This window comes from Salvelinus sp. IW2-2015, unplaced genomic scaffold (assembly GCF_002910315.2).
Source record: "Salvelinus sp. IW2-2015 unplaced genomic scaffold, ASM291031v2 Un_scaffold5713, whole genome shotgun sequence".
Classification (NCBI taxonomy): Eukaryota; Metazoa; Chordata; class Actinopteri; order Salmoniformes; family Salmonidae; genus Salvelinus; species Salvelinus sp. IW2-2015.
This window is the reverse complement of record NW_019946978.1, coordinates 1-16,943: the sequence shown is the minus strand read 5'-3', so window position 1 is coordinate 16,943 and position 16,943 is coordinate 1. Positions and strand designations below refer to the sequence as shown.

General features: G+C 46.6%; 1 long non-coding RNA gene across 2 annotated transcripts; it reads right to left on the bottom strand.

Moving 5' to 3' along the window:
• Nucleotides 1-14,881: 14,881 nt before the first annotated feature.
• LOC139026759 (uncharacterized) lies at nt 14,882-15,614 on the bottom strand. 2 transcript variants are annotated; one of them, XR_011478686.1, is made up of 4 exons: nt 15,550-15,614; nt 15,166-15,183; nt 15,062-15,133; nt 14,882-14,921 (listed from the first exon to the last, which is right to left on the bottom strand). It is a non-coding gene; the product is annotated as an uncharacterized lncRNA (long non-coding RNA). The 2 variants fall into 2 exon arrangements; XR_011478685.1 differs by lacking the exons at nt 15,166-15,183; nt 15,550-15,614 and adding exons at nt 15,231-15,279; nt 15,460-15,503.
• Nucleotides 15,615-16,943: the final 1,329 nt, after the last annotated feature.

Genomic DNA, 16,943 nt, shown 5'->3' with positions numbered 1-16,943 from the left:
GCGTGTACTGCTGCAAACGTATGATACTATTAGTAACAGACACCTAAGCCCAGTGACAGGGTACTGTGCTACTTATTTAACTAGCTTTGTAAGCAGACATCGTTACGAAGTCCGAGGTGACAGACTGGGTAGCTACGGTATATTGACATTTAGAATAGCGACGCTCACAGGGAGTGACAATATTGTACTACGTATATACATTAGTTACAGACACCTACAGCTCGGGAGAAGTGACAGGTACTGTACTCGTATTACATTAGTTACAGAACCCTACATCCATGCAGTGACTAACTACGTAATTGATGAAACAATATTAGGTAACGGCACTGGACAGTCCAGACAGGGTGACTGCCCATGTCTTACATTTTATAATCCTAGTTAGTAACGCACGACAGTCAAGTACAGGTTATGCTAATAGTGATATAACCATTAATTTATCAGAACCTACAGCCCAGTGCGGTACTTGCTTGCTACGTATATTGACATTAGTAAGACCCTAACGCCAGGACAGTTTACTTTGCTGCTACGTATTTACAGTATAAAGACAACCGACCAGCCCAGTGAATTCTTCGGCACGTATATGAACAGTAGTTTACAGGCAAAAACCTAACAGCCTCCGAAAAGTGGACAGGACTGCTGTACGTATATGACATTAGATAACCAATGGACACCTACAGCCCCCAGGACAGTTTACTGCTGCTACCGTATATGACATTAGTTTACAGACACCTTACATGTCCAGGGACAGTTTACTGCTGACTAGCGATAATATATGACATTAGTAACAGACACTACCCCTTAAGTACAGTATCTGCTACTACGTATATGACATTAGTTACAGACAACCTACTCCAGTCCAGTGACAGGTACTGCTACTACGTTATATGACATTAGTTACGACACCTATAGCCCAGTGACAGGTACTGCTGCTACGTATATGACATTGATTACAGACACCTACAGTCCTATTGTGACAGGTACTGCTGCTACGTAATATTGACTATTTAGTACAGACACCGACAGTCCCAGCTGACAGGTTATAGCTGTAGTCTTTTAAATAACATTTAAATAAGATTAACAGAACACCTATAGACAACTAAGTAGACAGGATACTGCTGCTACGGATATGATGAGTGACATTAGTTTACAGACACCTGAAACAGTTCCCAGTGAACAGTACTGCCTATTGCTCGTATATGGACATTAGTAACAGACAACCTACATCGCAGTGACAAGTGAGCGTGCTGCGTACGGATACTATGACATTAGTAACAGACACCTACAGTCCCAGTGACAGGTTTGGTAACTGCTGCTATCGTTATAATTGACATTAGTGACAGACACCTACAGTGCCCATAGTGGACAGTACTGGCTGCTACGTATATGACATTAGTTACAGACACCTATAAGCCCAGTGACTGGACTACTGCTAATACGTATATGACATTAGTTACAGATCACCTACAGCCCAGTGACAAGGTACTGCTAACTCTACGTATGATTGACATTAGTTACCGTACACCTAATACTATCTCATGACACGGTACGGGGCTCACTAGTATATACGACATTAGATACAACACTAACATGTCCAGTAGACAGGTATATAACTGCTACTACCTCATAATTGGAGCGTATTTGACGTAAAACACCTACAGTCCAGTGACACGGGTACTGCTGCTCCGTATATGAGCATTAGTATACCAGACACCTACAGCCCAGTGTACAGGTTACTTGCGGTGTCAAACGTATATACATTGAGTTTACGAACCTAAGCCCAGTGACAGTACTGCTGCTACGTAATTATGACATTAAACAGACACCTACAGTCCAGTGACAGGTACTGCTGCTACGTATATGGACAGAGTTTACAGACACCTACAGCCCAATGACAGGTACCTGCTGCTACGTATATGACATTAGTAACTGACACCTACAGTCCAGTGACAGTACTGCTGCTACGTATATGTCACATTAGTTAACAACACACTACAGCCAGTGACACGGTACTGCTCACTACATATTGAATTAGTAACCAGACACCTACCAGTCCAGCTGACAGTACGCTGCTACGATATTGGACATTTTAGTCTTAAAAACCCACAGACCACCTACAGCCAGTGACAGGGACTGCTGCCTACGTATATGCACATTAGATTAACCAGACACCTACCAGTCCAGTGGACACGGTACTGCGCTACGCTATTGACATTTAGCTAACAACCATACAGCCAGTGACAGGTACTGCTGCTACGTATATTGACATTGTTACAAACACCTACAGTCCATGCACAGTGTACGCTAGCTACGATATGACATTAGTTACAGACACCTTACAGCCAGTGACAGGTACTGCTAGCTACGTATATGACATAGTTACAGACACCTACAGTCCAGTGACAGCGTACTGGCATGCACGTTATGACATATTTACAGCACACCTTACAAGCTCAGTGACAGTTCTGCTGCTACGTACTATGACATTAGTAAACAGACACCTACAGTCAAATCAGGACATGGCTACCTGCTGCCTACGTATATGACATATTAGAACGACACCTACAGCCAGGCACAGGTACTGCTCTACGTATATGACATTTAGTTACAGGACACCTACGTCCAGGACAGGTACTGCTACTACGCTATAATGACATTAGTTAACAGAGACCACTACCAGCTTCCAGTGACAGTACTCGCTGCTACGTACTATGACATTCAGCTTTACAGGACACCTAAAGCTCCAGTGACAGGTACTGCTGCTACGTATATGACATTAGTAACAACACCTACAGTCCAGCTGACAGGTACTGTAGCGTACGATCATGACATTAGTAACAGCGACACCTACAGTCCAGTGACAGCGTACTGCTACCTACGGTATATCGACATTAGCTACAGACACTACAGCGCCAGAAGGTACTGCTTGCTACCGTATATACATTAGTAACACGACCACCTACCAGTCCATTGACAGGTACTGCTGTACGTATTATGACCATTGTAACAGGGACACCCACAGTCCAAGTGACAGGGTACTTGCTGCTACGTACTAATGACATTAGTTACAGACACCTACAGTCAGGTGCACAGGTACTGCTACTACGTATTATGACATTACGTAACAGACACCCTACACGTCCAGTGACAGCTACTGCTGCTACGTATATGACATTAGCTAACAGACACCGTACAGCTCCAGTGGACAGGTACCGCTGCTACGTATATGATTATAAAGACACCTTACAGTTCCAAGTGACAAGGTACTGCTGCTACCGTACTATGACATTAGTTAGGACACTCTACAGTCCGTGACAGTCACTCGCTAACTACGTAATGACATTACGTTAACACACAGCCGTACAGTCCATGATGACATGGCTACTCGCATGCTACGTATATGACATCTATAATCAGACATCCTACAGGTCCAAGTGACAGAGTACTGTCTGGCTAGTATCACTTGAAAATTTAGTAACAGACACCACAGTCCAGTTGACCAGTCTGCTGCTACGTATATGACATTAGTTACAGGATCACTACAGTCTCCAGTGACAGCGTACTGATACTTACGTAGTATGGAATTAGTTACAGACAGCCTACAGTTCCCTCCAGTGCACAGGTACTGCTGCTACGTATGATTTGACTCAATTAGATCAACAGGACCCTTCACAGCCGGACAGGTCGTGCTAGTCCTACGTAGTATAGGACATTAGTAACACGAGACCACCTAACAGTCCAGTGACAGGTACGGCTGCCTACGTGATATGACATCTAGGTAACAGACACCTACACCGTCCTAGTGCACAGGGTACTGCCTTACTAGCGTCATATGACATTTAGCATTACAGACACCTACAGCCAGCTGACCAGGGACTGCTACCTACGTATTATGACATTAGTTACTCAGACACCTACAGCCAGTGGACAGGTTACTGCTGCCTACGATATATGACATGTCTTACAGACACCTACATCCAGTGACACGTACTGCTGCTCGGTATATCGACATAGTTAACAGACACCTACAGTCCCCATGACAGTTCACTGCTTCTACGTACTATGACATTTCTTACAGACACCTAAGCCCCAGTACAGTGACAGGGTCTTGCTGCCTACGGTACATCATGACATTATTACAGACACCTCTGACAGTCCATGTGACAGGTTACTGCTGCTACGTAGGTATCACACATTATGTAACATGACACCTACAGTCCACGGGACCAGCGTACTGCTGATACGTACTATATGACATTAGTACACAGACACCTACAGTCCCAGGGACAGGTACTTGCTACTACGTATATGACATCTAGTATACAGACACCGGACAGTCCATGACACGCTACTGCACCTACGTAATATGACCATTAGTACAAACACCTACAGTCCAAGTGACACGGTAGCGTGCTGCTACGTCATCAATTGGACCATTAGTATACTAGACACCCTACAGTCCTAGTGACAGTACTGCGCTACGTACGTATAGACATTATAGTACAGACACCCTACAGCTGCCAGCGGACAGGTACTCGCTAGCTACCGTATTTATGACTTATTAGTAAACAGACACCCTACGTCCACGCTGACATTAGGTACTGCGACTGCTACGTTATGACATTAGTAACCAGACACCTAGCAGTCCAGGACAGCGTTACTGCTGCTATCGCTATATCGACATTAGTAACAGAACATCCTACAGACCGTCAAGTAAAGCGTTCTGCTGCTATCTGTACTATGAAATTAGATAACAACACCCTAAGCAGTGCCAGCTGACAGCGTTTACTGCTGCTACGTCATATGACATTAGTAACAGACCACCTACAGCCCCGTAGGCACCAGTCTTGCTGCCTACGTATATGAGTGATTAGTAACAAGACAGCCGAAGCCCAGTGACAGTATTTACCTGCTGCCTATAGATGCACATTAGTAACAGCACAACCTAACAGCTCAGTGACAGGTACTGCTGCTACGAATGACATTAGGTAACCAGACACCTAACAGTCCAGTGACAGGTACTGCTCCTACGTATATGACCATTAGCTAACACACCTACAGCCCAGTGACAGGTACTGCTACCACCGTACTCATGACATTAGTTAAACCACGACACCTAACGCTACCAGTGACAGGTTACTGCTGCCATCGTATATGGACATTAGCCGTAAACGACACCCAATCCACAGTCGACAGCTACTGACATAGTACGTACATGACCTATCAACCTACGTTCATGCTTAGTTACGCATATCCTATATGACATTATAACACGGACATACCAAGCAGCCCAGTAACAGGTACTGCTGCTACGTAGCTAATAACATCTAGTAAGACACCTTACAGCCACAGTGACAGATAAACTGCTGCTACGTATTATAACATTAGTAAACAGGCACACCTAACAGCGAACTCGAACAGGCTTTGGGCTCCAAGTGTTCATGAGAGGACGAGTGTTGATCTGCTCCCTGCAGATGTCTTCCACAGGTCCCATTGAGAGGAGTCACTAACTTCAGTTCTCTGGCATAGGACGTTCGTGCACATCGGCAATATATCGGGGTATCCTTATTTAAGAATAAGTAGTCATGAAATATTTGTCCAAATCAGTAGGAATGCCAGGAAGGGCATCCAGTATGTTATCTAATCGCAGTGAACTCTGGCACGGAGGGGACTTATCTACCACTGTACCTTCCCTCAGGCTATGTCTCTATGAAATTCAATTAACGTTGCCCCCTCAGTGGCTCCTGCTCCTTCCTATGTGAGCCAGAGAGCAACCCAAAAACAAAAGCTGTTGATGAAATTCAGACGCTGAATCAAGTTCCAAAGAGCCATGACATTTTCTCATAACGGAGATGGCGACCCGTCCATTTCAACTGTGTATGATACAATAAATCTAGATTGTATACCTCAGTTGTCTTCTCGTTCTCAATGTTCTAAATTTGACTTCATTTCCAGATGACGACAAAAAGTATGCGGGTTCTTAATGGCCCAGGTGATTCCCCTCCCTGGCTGGTCCTCAATAACTTGATATGTGCTAGTTCCTGAAATAGAAATCATCATCCACATCAAACACCTCAATGGAACTGCTGAATATGTTTATTTCCTTTTTTCTCAGATGACGTTTACTAAACATTCTGGCCAGCAGGCAAAGTCTAAATGAGAGGAGATGCTACAGTTAAAAGTCAGCAAGTGCTGTAAGGATATAAGACAGCTGTATTTACAACCAGATCATTCAGGACAGACAGAACAGAAAGCATTCGGTTGTGTTACAGCCAGGACTCCGACAACAGATTGGACTGTACTGGCTCTCTTCGTAGACTATATATTCAGTGGAGGCTGCTGAGGCGAGGCACGGCTCATAATAATGACTGGCGAATGGATATCAAAACACATGAAACCCATGTTCTTCGATTACCATTCCATTCACTCCATTCCAGTCCATTCATTTCATGAGCCCGTCTCCCTCTCAGCCAGGCTCTACTGTTAGACTATACCTTATCAGTCAAAAGTTCGGGCACACACCTACTCATTCAAGGGTTTTTCCTTATTTTTACTATTTTCTTACATTGATAGGTGCAATAATAGTGCAAAACTGTTCAAAACTCATGAAATAACACACACTATGGAATTCACTGTCTAGTAACCAAAAAATGTGTTAAACCAAATCAAAATGTATTTTATGATTTGAAGATTCCTTCAAAGTAGCACCCTTTTGCCTTTTGATGGCAGCTTTTGCACACTCTTGGCATTCTCTCAACCAGCATCATGACGTAGTCGACCTGGAATGCATTTCAATAACCCTTTGGCGCTAGGGGGCAGTATTTTTGACGCCTGGATGAAAAGCCGTCGCCCAAAGTAAACTGCCTGTTACCTCAGGCCCAGAAGCTAGGAAATGCATTATAATTGGATAGATTTGCCTATAAGAAAACACTCTAAAGTTTCCTAAACACTGTTCAAATTATGTCTGTGGAGTATACAGAACTGACTATGGCCAGCGCGAAAACCAGAGGAACAAAACCATCCAGACAAAAAAGAAATTCCAGCCACCACTGATTCCAATGTCTGTTCATGTTTAACTATTTGAAGGGAAATACCTACCCATGATTTGACAAGTTCCTAGTAGGACTTCCACTAGATGTCAACAGTCTTTAGAAAGAGTTTCAGGCTTGTTTTTGGAAAAATTAGCTAGAATTTGTAGTTTTTCAAAGTGGCTCCCATTTTCGCTGTAGTGTTTTCATGCACGTGGATGAGAGTGCGTACCTTGTTGTTTATCTCCGGTAAAGACAATAACGATTCTCCATCTTAAATTGTATTGTTTATTTACGTATTAGGGTACCTGAGGTTTGATTATAAACGTTGTTTGACTTGTTTGGAGAAGTTTATTGGTAACGTTTGGGATTCATTTTGTATGCATTTTGAAGGAGGGAAACCAGTGGATTATTGAATGAAGCGTGCCAGCTAAACTGAGTTTTTGGGGATATAAAGAAGGACTTTATCAAACAAAAGGACCATTTGTGATGTAGCTGGGACCTTTTGGAGTGCCAACAGAAGAAGATCTTAAAGGTAAGGCATTTATTTTATCGCTATTTCTGACTTTCGTGGCGCACCTGCCTGGTTGGAAAATGTTTTTAATTATTTTGTGTGCTGGGCGCTGTCCTCAGATAATCGCATGGTGTGCTTTCGCCGTAAAGCCTTTTTGAAATCTGACACGGCGGCTGGATTAACAAGAAGTTAAGCTTTTTTCTTATGTATGACACTTATATTTTCATTAATGTTAAATATGACTATTTCTATAATTTGAATTTCGCGCTCTGCAATTTCACCGGATGTTGTCGAGTTGGGTCGCTAGCGCCACGTCTAGCACAAAGAGGTTTTAACAGGTGTGCCTTGTTAAAAGTTAATTTGTGGAATTTATTTCCTTCTTAATGCGTTTGAGCCAATCAGTTGTGTTGTGACAAGGTTGGGGTGGTATACAGAAGATAGTCCTATTTGGTAAAAGACCAAGTCCATATTATGGCAAGAACAGCTCAAATAAGCAAAGAGAAACGACAGTCCATCATGACTTTAAGACATGGCTCTCATGAGGACCGCCACAGGAAAGGAAGACCCAGAGTTACTTCTGCTGCAGAGGATAAGTTCATTAGAGTTAACTGCACCTCAGACTGCAGCCCAAATAATGCCTCGCAGAGTTCAAGTAACAGACACATCTCAACACCAACTGTTCAGAGGAGACTGCGTGAATCACCGTCTTTTTCCAGCGAACCGCCTCGCTGTCCTCCATCGTTAGCCCCATCCAGCGGCGCCCACATCCGACCGTCCATAGGGCACTCTCCTCCCCACTCCAGATGCAGCCAATACCTCGTCCCCACCCGCTCCAAGGGTTTCCACTCTCTCGTCTCAATCTCTCTCTTTTCAACAACGCCCACTCCGCGTGCTCGATGAAAACCGTCAGAGTCACACCTAATTTCGGCCCCATCCTTCCCAATGAAATTCACATACAACACGCACAGTAAGTTCTCCTCACCCCTCCTCTCATCCCTCCTATCTTAGCACAGGCCCCCTCTCTCCATTAATACCCTTGCCAAAATTCCTCTTTACACTCCTCGGGTACATCCATCGCTCTCTCCATCCCGTGCGCCATCCTCTTCTGCTTCTTCAAGAATCCAACCCAGCCGATGACCAAATACCTCTTCTCGTCACTACCCGTGGGTTTCCTATCCCCTTTCTTTCTCACCAAATCCAGGTACACTCATCCATCCCCCATCCTCTCACACGCCACCGTTAAGCCATCCTCGCGCGATCCGCCCCAGCCCACTCAAATCCAGATCTCTGTTCCATTCCCGCAGTTTCTCAGTACCAACACCAAATCCGCCTCATGAGGTGCTAGTCCATGGGGTCACTCTGTTTCACGATCCTCTTTTTTACAATCCCTCCATCCTCTCTCCAATCCTCATTCCACTCGATCTCCATTCCCTCCATTGCCTCTCCCATCCCGCATGGAACCTCATCCACCCTGGGGCCATCAATCTTCATAAAGGGCACCCCATAGTGACCTACTTCTCCATCCCCGATCCTCTTTACATCCTCATCATCCTTCCTTTCTTCACCAGTATCACCCTCCATCCTGCAAATTTACATCCCTCATAGCCTCTCGATCTATGACCACATCCTCCTCCACCCGTCCAATCCTCGGTTGTTCATTAATTCCCAACACCTACTCATCGCATCCACCATTACCTCATATGAAGTCTCATCCCTCCGATCGGCTCTTTCTCCTCAATTTCTCTCACCGAATACCCCACGCATATCCACAGCGACGTGACCATTGGGTCCTCTCTCATCTGTCTCCACCGAAATCAGCTCACTCACCCGACCATCATGCAGAGATGATATCGCCGATGCCCCCATCCTCATCCTCAAAATACCACCGAATCCAATCATCTTTACATCCCTCCATCCCTCTCTCCATCCCTCCATCCTCTCTCCCATCCCCTCCCATCCTCTTACATCCTCCATCCTCCTCTTCACATAATCTCGACGTTGTAATCCATCGCTGGCTCTCATTCTCTTTCCTCCAATACACTCATCTCACGATCCCACTCCATCCTACGTAAGATCCAACCGCTGAGTTCTTTTAGAACAGCATCAAGGAGTGATGGTTCTTTGAAAACCAGCCCCATCCTACTTCAAGACCAGTGTCTCCCTCCATCCTCTCTCCATTCCCCGCAATTCCTCTTTCAACTTATCCCTAGAACCCATCTATAAACTATCGCATCCCTCCATCCTCTCCAAATACGCGATCGTTCCCAAATCCTCCTCCATCCCTCCATCCTCGTCGGTCCACTGTCCCTTTCCATCTCTTTTATCTCCCTTATCTCTTCCTCCTGTCTTTCCACCTTGTAACTTTGTACTTGATTCATCTCAGAAGAATCCTACCATCCCACTCTTCTGTCTCTCCTAACTCTCTCTCTCTCTTTAATCGACCATCTCTCCTCTCTGTCCTCACACTGTCCATACTGTATACACACTCCCCCTGTCTCTGGTGTTGTTTAAGTGTTTATGCTGGGCTTACTAAAGAGGAGATTTCCATTTCTCAAAAACTGATCAGTGATCAGCAATCGTAACGTGTAATTGGGCTAGGTTTCTCTCCCTTTTAGACTCCCTCTTCTATCTTCTTATTTCCGTGCTTCTCCTCGTTCCCTCTCTTTCCATCCTCCTTTCCTGGGGTGTATTTATTCATCTCAGAAATAGCATCAGTTTCCTGTAGATGTCAAGCAGCTCTGGCTCCTCCTGCTCCTCTCCTTGATGCTATATCTACCCTTCCCCTTCCCACTTCCTCCCTCATCACTTCCCTCCTCTCCTCTCACTGTCCCTCCTACTATCCTGATGCTATATCTAACCCTTCCGCTTCCTCCCCCGTCTCCTTCTCCCCCTTCCTCTCACTGTCCCCCTTCCCTGATGCTATTCTAACCCTGTCCCCTCCTCCCCCTCTCCCTTCTCCATCCTCTTCCATCTCACAACTGTCCCCTCCTCTCGCTGATGCTATATCTAAGAACCCTTCCCCTTCCCTCCCTCCTTTCTCCTCCCTTCCTCTCAAACTGCCCTCTTCTCCCTGATGCTATATCTAACCCTCCCCTTCCTCCCCTCTCCTCTCCTCCTACCCCTTCTCCCTCTCCTCCTCTCCCCCTCTCCCTCTCCTCCTCCCTCTCCCTCTCACCTCCTCCCCCCCTCTCCCTCTCCTCCTCCCCCCCCTCTCACCTCTCCTCCCTCCTCTCCCCTCCTCCCCTTCCTCTCGCTCCTCCCCCGTCTCCCTCTCCTCTCCTCCCCTCCTCTCTCCTCATCCCCCCTCCCCTCTCCCCTCCCGTCTCCTCCTCTCCTCCTCCTCCCCTCTTCCTCTCTTTCCTCCTCACCCCTCTTCCCTCTTCCTCTCCCCGTCTCCTCCCCCTCTCCTCGTCCTCCCCTCTCCCTCTCCTCCTCCCCTCTTCCTCTCCTCCCTCCTCACCCTCTCCCTCTCCTGCCTCCCCCTCTCACTCCCTCCTCCCCCTCTTCAATCTCCTCCTCCCCGGGGTCGGTCCGCGTCCTACCGTGGCAGTGTATGTGTTTCTCTACTGAGACTCTATCGTACTGAGGGAGTTGCATGCTAGACACGACTGGCGCTGGTAAAGGAACAGCCATATGCCCGCAGCGTGCCCACCAGCAAGGTAACACTGCAGTGATGTCCTTCTTCTCTGCTTAAGGCCAGCATTGAAACGACGTCCCTCCAACTTCCTGTCACATGACCCTCAAAAAATGTACCTGACTACTATAGGCGACTGGCCATTACCCAGGGAGAGAGACTACGCGGCATGCTCGTGAGGGGTTGCCCTTTCGTAGGCAACACTAAACCCTGTATCAGGTGAGCAAATAATAGAATTTTGTGTAAGTGGTGGAGTTGTGTGTGTGGTGAAATGTGTTGTGTGTGGTGGTGGTGTTGTTTGCTTTGTAAGGTGATGTAAGCTGGTAAGTGGTGGTGCATTCGGGTGTATGGGGGTAGTGGTTGTGGTGTGTGGTGTGGGGTGTGTGTGTTGTATGTTGTGGGTGATGATGTGTGTGTGTGTGGTGTGGGCAATACGTGCGTAGGGTGATGTGTAATTTAACTACCAAATCTAAAATTTCTAACTAAATCTTTCTCCGTCTGCGTATGCCTTCAGGTGGGATGTTCGGACAGGAGGCAAGCCTCCAGAGTGGTCCACCTTCCCCAGGACATGACCAGCCCCCGGTGAGAAGAGGAGAGAGTGAGGTAGAGGGAGGGATGGATGGCAGAGGGAGTGGGGAAGAGGGGAGGGATGGAGAGGGATGGGGGAACAGAGGGAGGTAGAGGGAGGGATGGAGAGGGAGGGGGGACAGAGAGAGGTAGAGGGAGGGATGGAGAGGGAGGGGGACAGAGGAGGTAGAGGGAGGGATCGAGAGGGAGGGGGGCCAGAGGATAGGTAGGGAGGGGCAGGGTATGGATGAGGGATGGGGTGGTAGGAGAACAGAAGGAGAGCGTAGAGAGGGAGGGCGAAGTGATAGGAAAGGTGAAAGAGGGAGGGAGGGGGAGGACAGGAAAGTGGGGAAGTGGAGGGAGAGGGTTGAGGGGGGGTAACGAAGAGGGAGGGGTACAGAGGGAGATAGAGGTAGGGGGGACAGAGGAGGAACGGTAGAGGTTAGGGATTTAGAGGAGGAGGGGACAGAGGGCGGTAGAGGATGTAGGGATGGAAAAGAAGGGGAGGGGGAGGGGACAGAGGGAGTCGAGGGTAGGAAGATGGAGTAGGGGAGAGGTGATGAGGGAGGGGGATTGGTAGTAGGTCCGAGGGGGGGCAGAGGGAGGTAGATGGTAGGGATGGAGAGGCGGAAGGTAAGATTGGGAGGGATGGATGAGGGATGGTGAGAGGGCAGAGGGAGAAGATGAGAGGAGGGATGCGAAGAGGTGAGGAAGCGGAACAGAAGGGATGTAGGGATGGAAGGAAGTGAGTAGAGGGAGGGGGGTTTACTAGTAGGGAGAGTAGAGGTAGGGGGAATGGAAAGGTAGGAAAAGAGGACAGAGAGGGAGAGGTAGAAGGTAGTGGAGTTGGAGAAGAGGAGAGGTTAGGAGGGGGGTGGACAGAGGAGGGTACAGAGGCTTAGGGGGGTTGCAGTGTAGGAGGTAGAGGTAGAAGGGGGCAGAGGGAAGGTAGAGGTAGGGGGGCCGCAGAGGGAGGATAGAGGTATGGTAGGGGACACAGGAAAGGGGAGGGATAGTAGGTAGGGAGGGTACAGAGGTGTGTAGGTTAGGAGGGTATAGGAGGGGGCAGAGGGAGGTAGGAGGTAGGGGTGGAACATAGAGGAGAGAGTAAGAGTGGTGAGGGGGGGGGGGTCAGAGGGAAGGTAGAGCGGAGGGGGCGCAGAGGGAGGTACGAGCGTAGTGTGGGGTCTCAGAAGGGGAAGGGGAGGCGAGGGAAGGGTAGAGGTAGGAGGGGGTGCAAGCTGAGGGGGGAAAGGCAGATGGAGTAGGTAGAGGGGTCTAGGGGGGCAGAGGGAGTGGAAGCAGAAGGAAGGTAGACAGGCATTAAGGCGAGGGAAGGTAGGAAGATGGGGGGGGCAGAGGGAGGTAGGCTTGGGTATGGGGGGACAGAGGAGAAGTAGAGGGGCAATAGGGAGAGGCATCGAGGGAGTGGGGTGCAGACCGGGTATGAGGACAGTGTAAATGGGAGGGCAGGAGTGAGGGAAAAGGGTGCGGGGGTCAGAATGGCGATGGAATAAGAATCTAAAGCGGATTAAAGAAGGAGTCGATGGGGCATGAGGTAGCGGGGGTGCAGAAAGGGAGATAGAGAGTAGGGGGCGACAGAGCTAAAGGAGTGGATGGTTGTTTAAAGAGGCAGCCATAGGGTGGAATGTTTTTGAAGAGCGGGGAGGGGGCGGAGCAGAGGGAGGATAGAGGAGAGTGGATAGGTAATGGAAGTGGTGGTCCAATGACATCTAATTTAAAGAACCTAAAACTCAAAAGTAAACTCAAGTCATCCTCCGAGTACTCGCCTCTAGTTGCCATCACTGCGGCCAGTCCTCCTTTTCTTCTCTCTTAAGACCCAACAGTTCCCCCTTTCTCCATCTCAGGCGCAAATTTGCGCAAAATCCTGGGCTTCTCCCTTCTTCGCACCAATCGCCATAGCAGCGCGGCTAGTCCATTCGGCTCTTCTTTCGAGCTGAATCGACCACAGAATAACAGAAGCAGCACTGGACGAGTGGGGGCCTGAGGATCCGCGGGCAGGAACTCCTCCCTCTCCCTTCTTGCATTGTCTCAATCACCAATAGGGGCCATACGCGAGGGTGCGAGAGGTCTCGTCGTGTACCCCAGGTGGGCAAGCTAACTTTACATTATTTTAAGCAAACCAGTACGCTCAAAAGGAGTGCCACGGGGTACCTTTTCTATTAGGGAACACAGACAACCCATGGCTCACGCACTGACTGCCCCCCTGCCCCGCGCGCCATGTGAGGGGTTTTCTGTTGCCTTACCTGGACGATGTAGGTAGTCGAGAAGGCGCGGAGCCTGGGTCACGTTCTAGCGACGCCCCACTGCGCTGCGCACACCGTGGAGGGCATGTGGATGCTCTGCCCTCTGTGTGCCCGCCTTTTGTTTCATTGGTGGAGGGGCACTGCAGATGCACGGAGTGGTGGGCCAATCGGAGCACAAGAGGAGCACCGCATAGAAGGGTTACGCACCAATCACGCGCCACCAATTTAGGTAACTGAAGAAAGTATGGAGTGGAACTCGATGTCCAAAGAACAAAGAACACCTATCTTATCAACTCTGCATGTTTAAATTTTTTCTGTATAGGTTCATTGTAAATTGTTGCAACTGTTGATGATCGTACATTCATGCAGAATAGAAGAAATGTCAATGTCCCGGGCACCATATCCAGTGGAAGGAAATATCGTGGCCTACCAAGAGCCGTCTCTGCAGTGTAACCTCATCAGGAATATGTGTTTTGGTGTCTAGCATTCCAGCTTGTTCCCTACTGTGTTTGCCATCCTGAAAAGGACTCATTATGTGTGATGAATCGCTATTAGAACAGTTGACTATCATACGTCCAGGATATGTCGTTTATTTGGTTTAAGTGCCAGTGAATGCGCGTTTGATCTGTAAAGGACTCATGGCAGTGAGGACACTCTCACTGTTAAAATGGACCTCTGAGGACTGATTTAGAAGGTGGAATACGTTAGTATGATCGGACGTTAACTAATGAGCTCATGAGTGGAACGTTTATTGTTTAAAAGACTTCAGTGGACGTTATTGTTAGCCGAGGCGTTGGTTTATTGTCTAAAGGGACTCCATGAGTGGAACGTTTATATGTTAAAGGATGATGAGACTTTCATATGAAACTAGAGATGGGACGTTTATTGTTAAGGACTCATGAGTGGGACGTTTACTTGTTAAAGGACTCATGAGTGGAGTACTGTTATATGGTGCGTACTGTTAAATGACTCATGAGTGGATGTTAAAACTGTTTAAATGATTCATGAGTGGGAACGTTTTTACTGTTAAATGACTCATGAGTGGGATGTTAACTGTTTAAATGACTCATGAGTAGGACGTTTATTGTTAAATGACTCATGAGTGGGACGTTTACTGTTAAACTGACTCATGAGTGGGACGTTATACTTGTAAATGACTACTGAGTGGGATGTTAGCTGTTTTAAATTGACTCATGAAGCTGGGCGTTTACTGTTAAAGCAACTCATGAGTGGGACGTTTTCTGTTAAAGAACTCATGAGTGGGATGTTTACCTGTTAAAGACACTGCATGAAAGTGGGGACGTTTGTGTTAACTGTTAAATGACTCTAGTAAAACTGATAGGGTGACGTTATATGTTTAAATCATCACTGAGTCTGGGACGTTACTGTTAAATGAACTCATGAGTGGGAGTTTAGCTTGTTAAATGCACCTCCATGAGTGGGACGTTATACTGTTAAAAGACTCATGAGTGGACCGTTTACTGTTAAAGAACTCAGAGGGGGACGTTTTTTGTTAAAGAACTTCATGAGGCGGACGTTTACGTGTTAAATGACTCATGAGTGGGACGTAACTAGTTAAATAATTGCTGAAGTGGGATGTTTATTGTTAAATGGACTCAATGAGTGCAATGTTACTGTTAAATGAATCAGTAGTGGGCATGTTAGCTGTTTAAATGACCTCATGAGTGGACGTTATCTGTGGGTGTACTCAATGTTACCATCGACATCACATATGTTACATACTTATATTGTTTGAAACCAAAACCAAAAAATGCTCACATTGTGGGAAGATTCTCTCATAAGCTTCAAAATAGTATCTACAAATCAAGAGGGTATAAATATCTATTCTATATTTTGAGAACAATAGAGATTAATGGGATTTACACATTATGGATCAGAAAGGATTTGCGGTAAATCATTGTGTTGATGTCAATGAGAAGATTAAGGATGTGTGTGTATTCACCTGAATTAAAATTATAATACTTATTTTGTCATTCTTCATTGCTAGCTGTGCGTGAATATTTATACTGTTTAAGTAGCTTTTAATTCATAGCTTTTATGATTATTATGACTGGCAAAATAATAACTTTTTACTCTCACAGATTATTAGTAAAAAGAAGATGCTTACAGTGAGTCGAGGCTCAGAACTGTCGCATGTATCATACAACAAGAATTGATGTTGTGTGTGTGAGAGTGGTTATATTTACTTGAGAATGCATGTGTGTATGTGTGTGAGAGAGAGTGAGAGACAGAGAGGAGATATATATATATATATATTATATATTATAGTAGTAAGTACGTGTCAAACGTTATTTTTAACTATTTTCTACTATTGTAGAACAATAGTGAAAGACATCAAACTATGAAATAGACACTTTGGAATCATGTAGTAACCAAAAACAGTGTTAAACAAATAATTTGTGGAGCCAGGTCAATTGATGACAGCAGTCCATCATTCTTGATCAAAATAGCCTTTCACAGCCTGGAGGTGTGTTGGGTCAGTTGTCCCTGGTTGAAAAACAATGATAGATCCACCGACTATAACCCTAAGATGGGATGGGTATATCGCTGCAGAACAATGTGTTGGTAGCCATGCTGGTTAAGTGTGCCTTGAATTCTAAATAAATCACAGGACAGTTCACCAGAGCAAAGCACCCCCCCCCCCCACAACACCTCCTCTTCCATGCTTCACGGTGGGACCGAACACATGCAGAGATCATGCCGTTCTCAACCTACTCTGCCTTCTTCACCAAAGACACTGCAGTTGGAACCAAAAATCTCAAATTCTTTGACCTCATCAGACCAAAGGACAGATTTCCACAGTCTAATGGTCATTGCTCGTGTTTCTTTGCCCAAGCAAGCTCCTCTAGTTCTCTTATTAGGTGTCCTTTAGTAATGGTTTCTTTGCCAGCATTTCGACCATGAAGGCATGAACC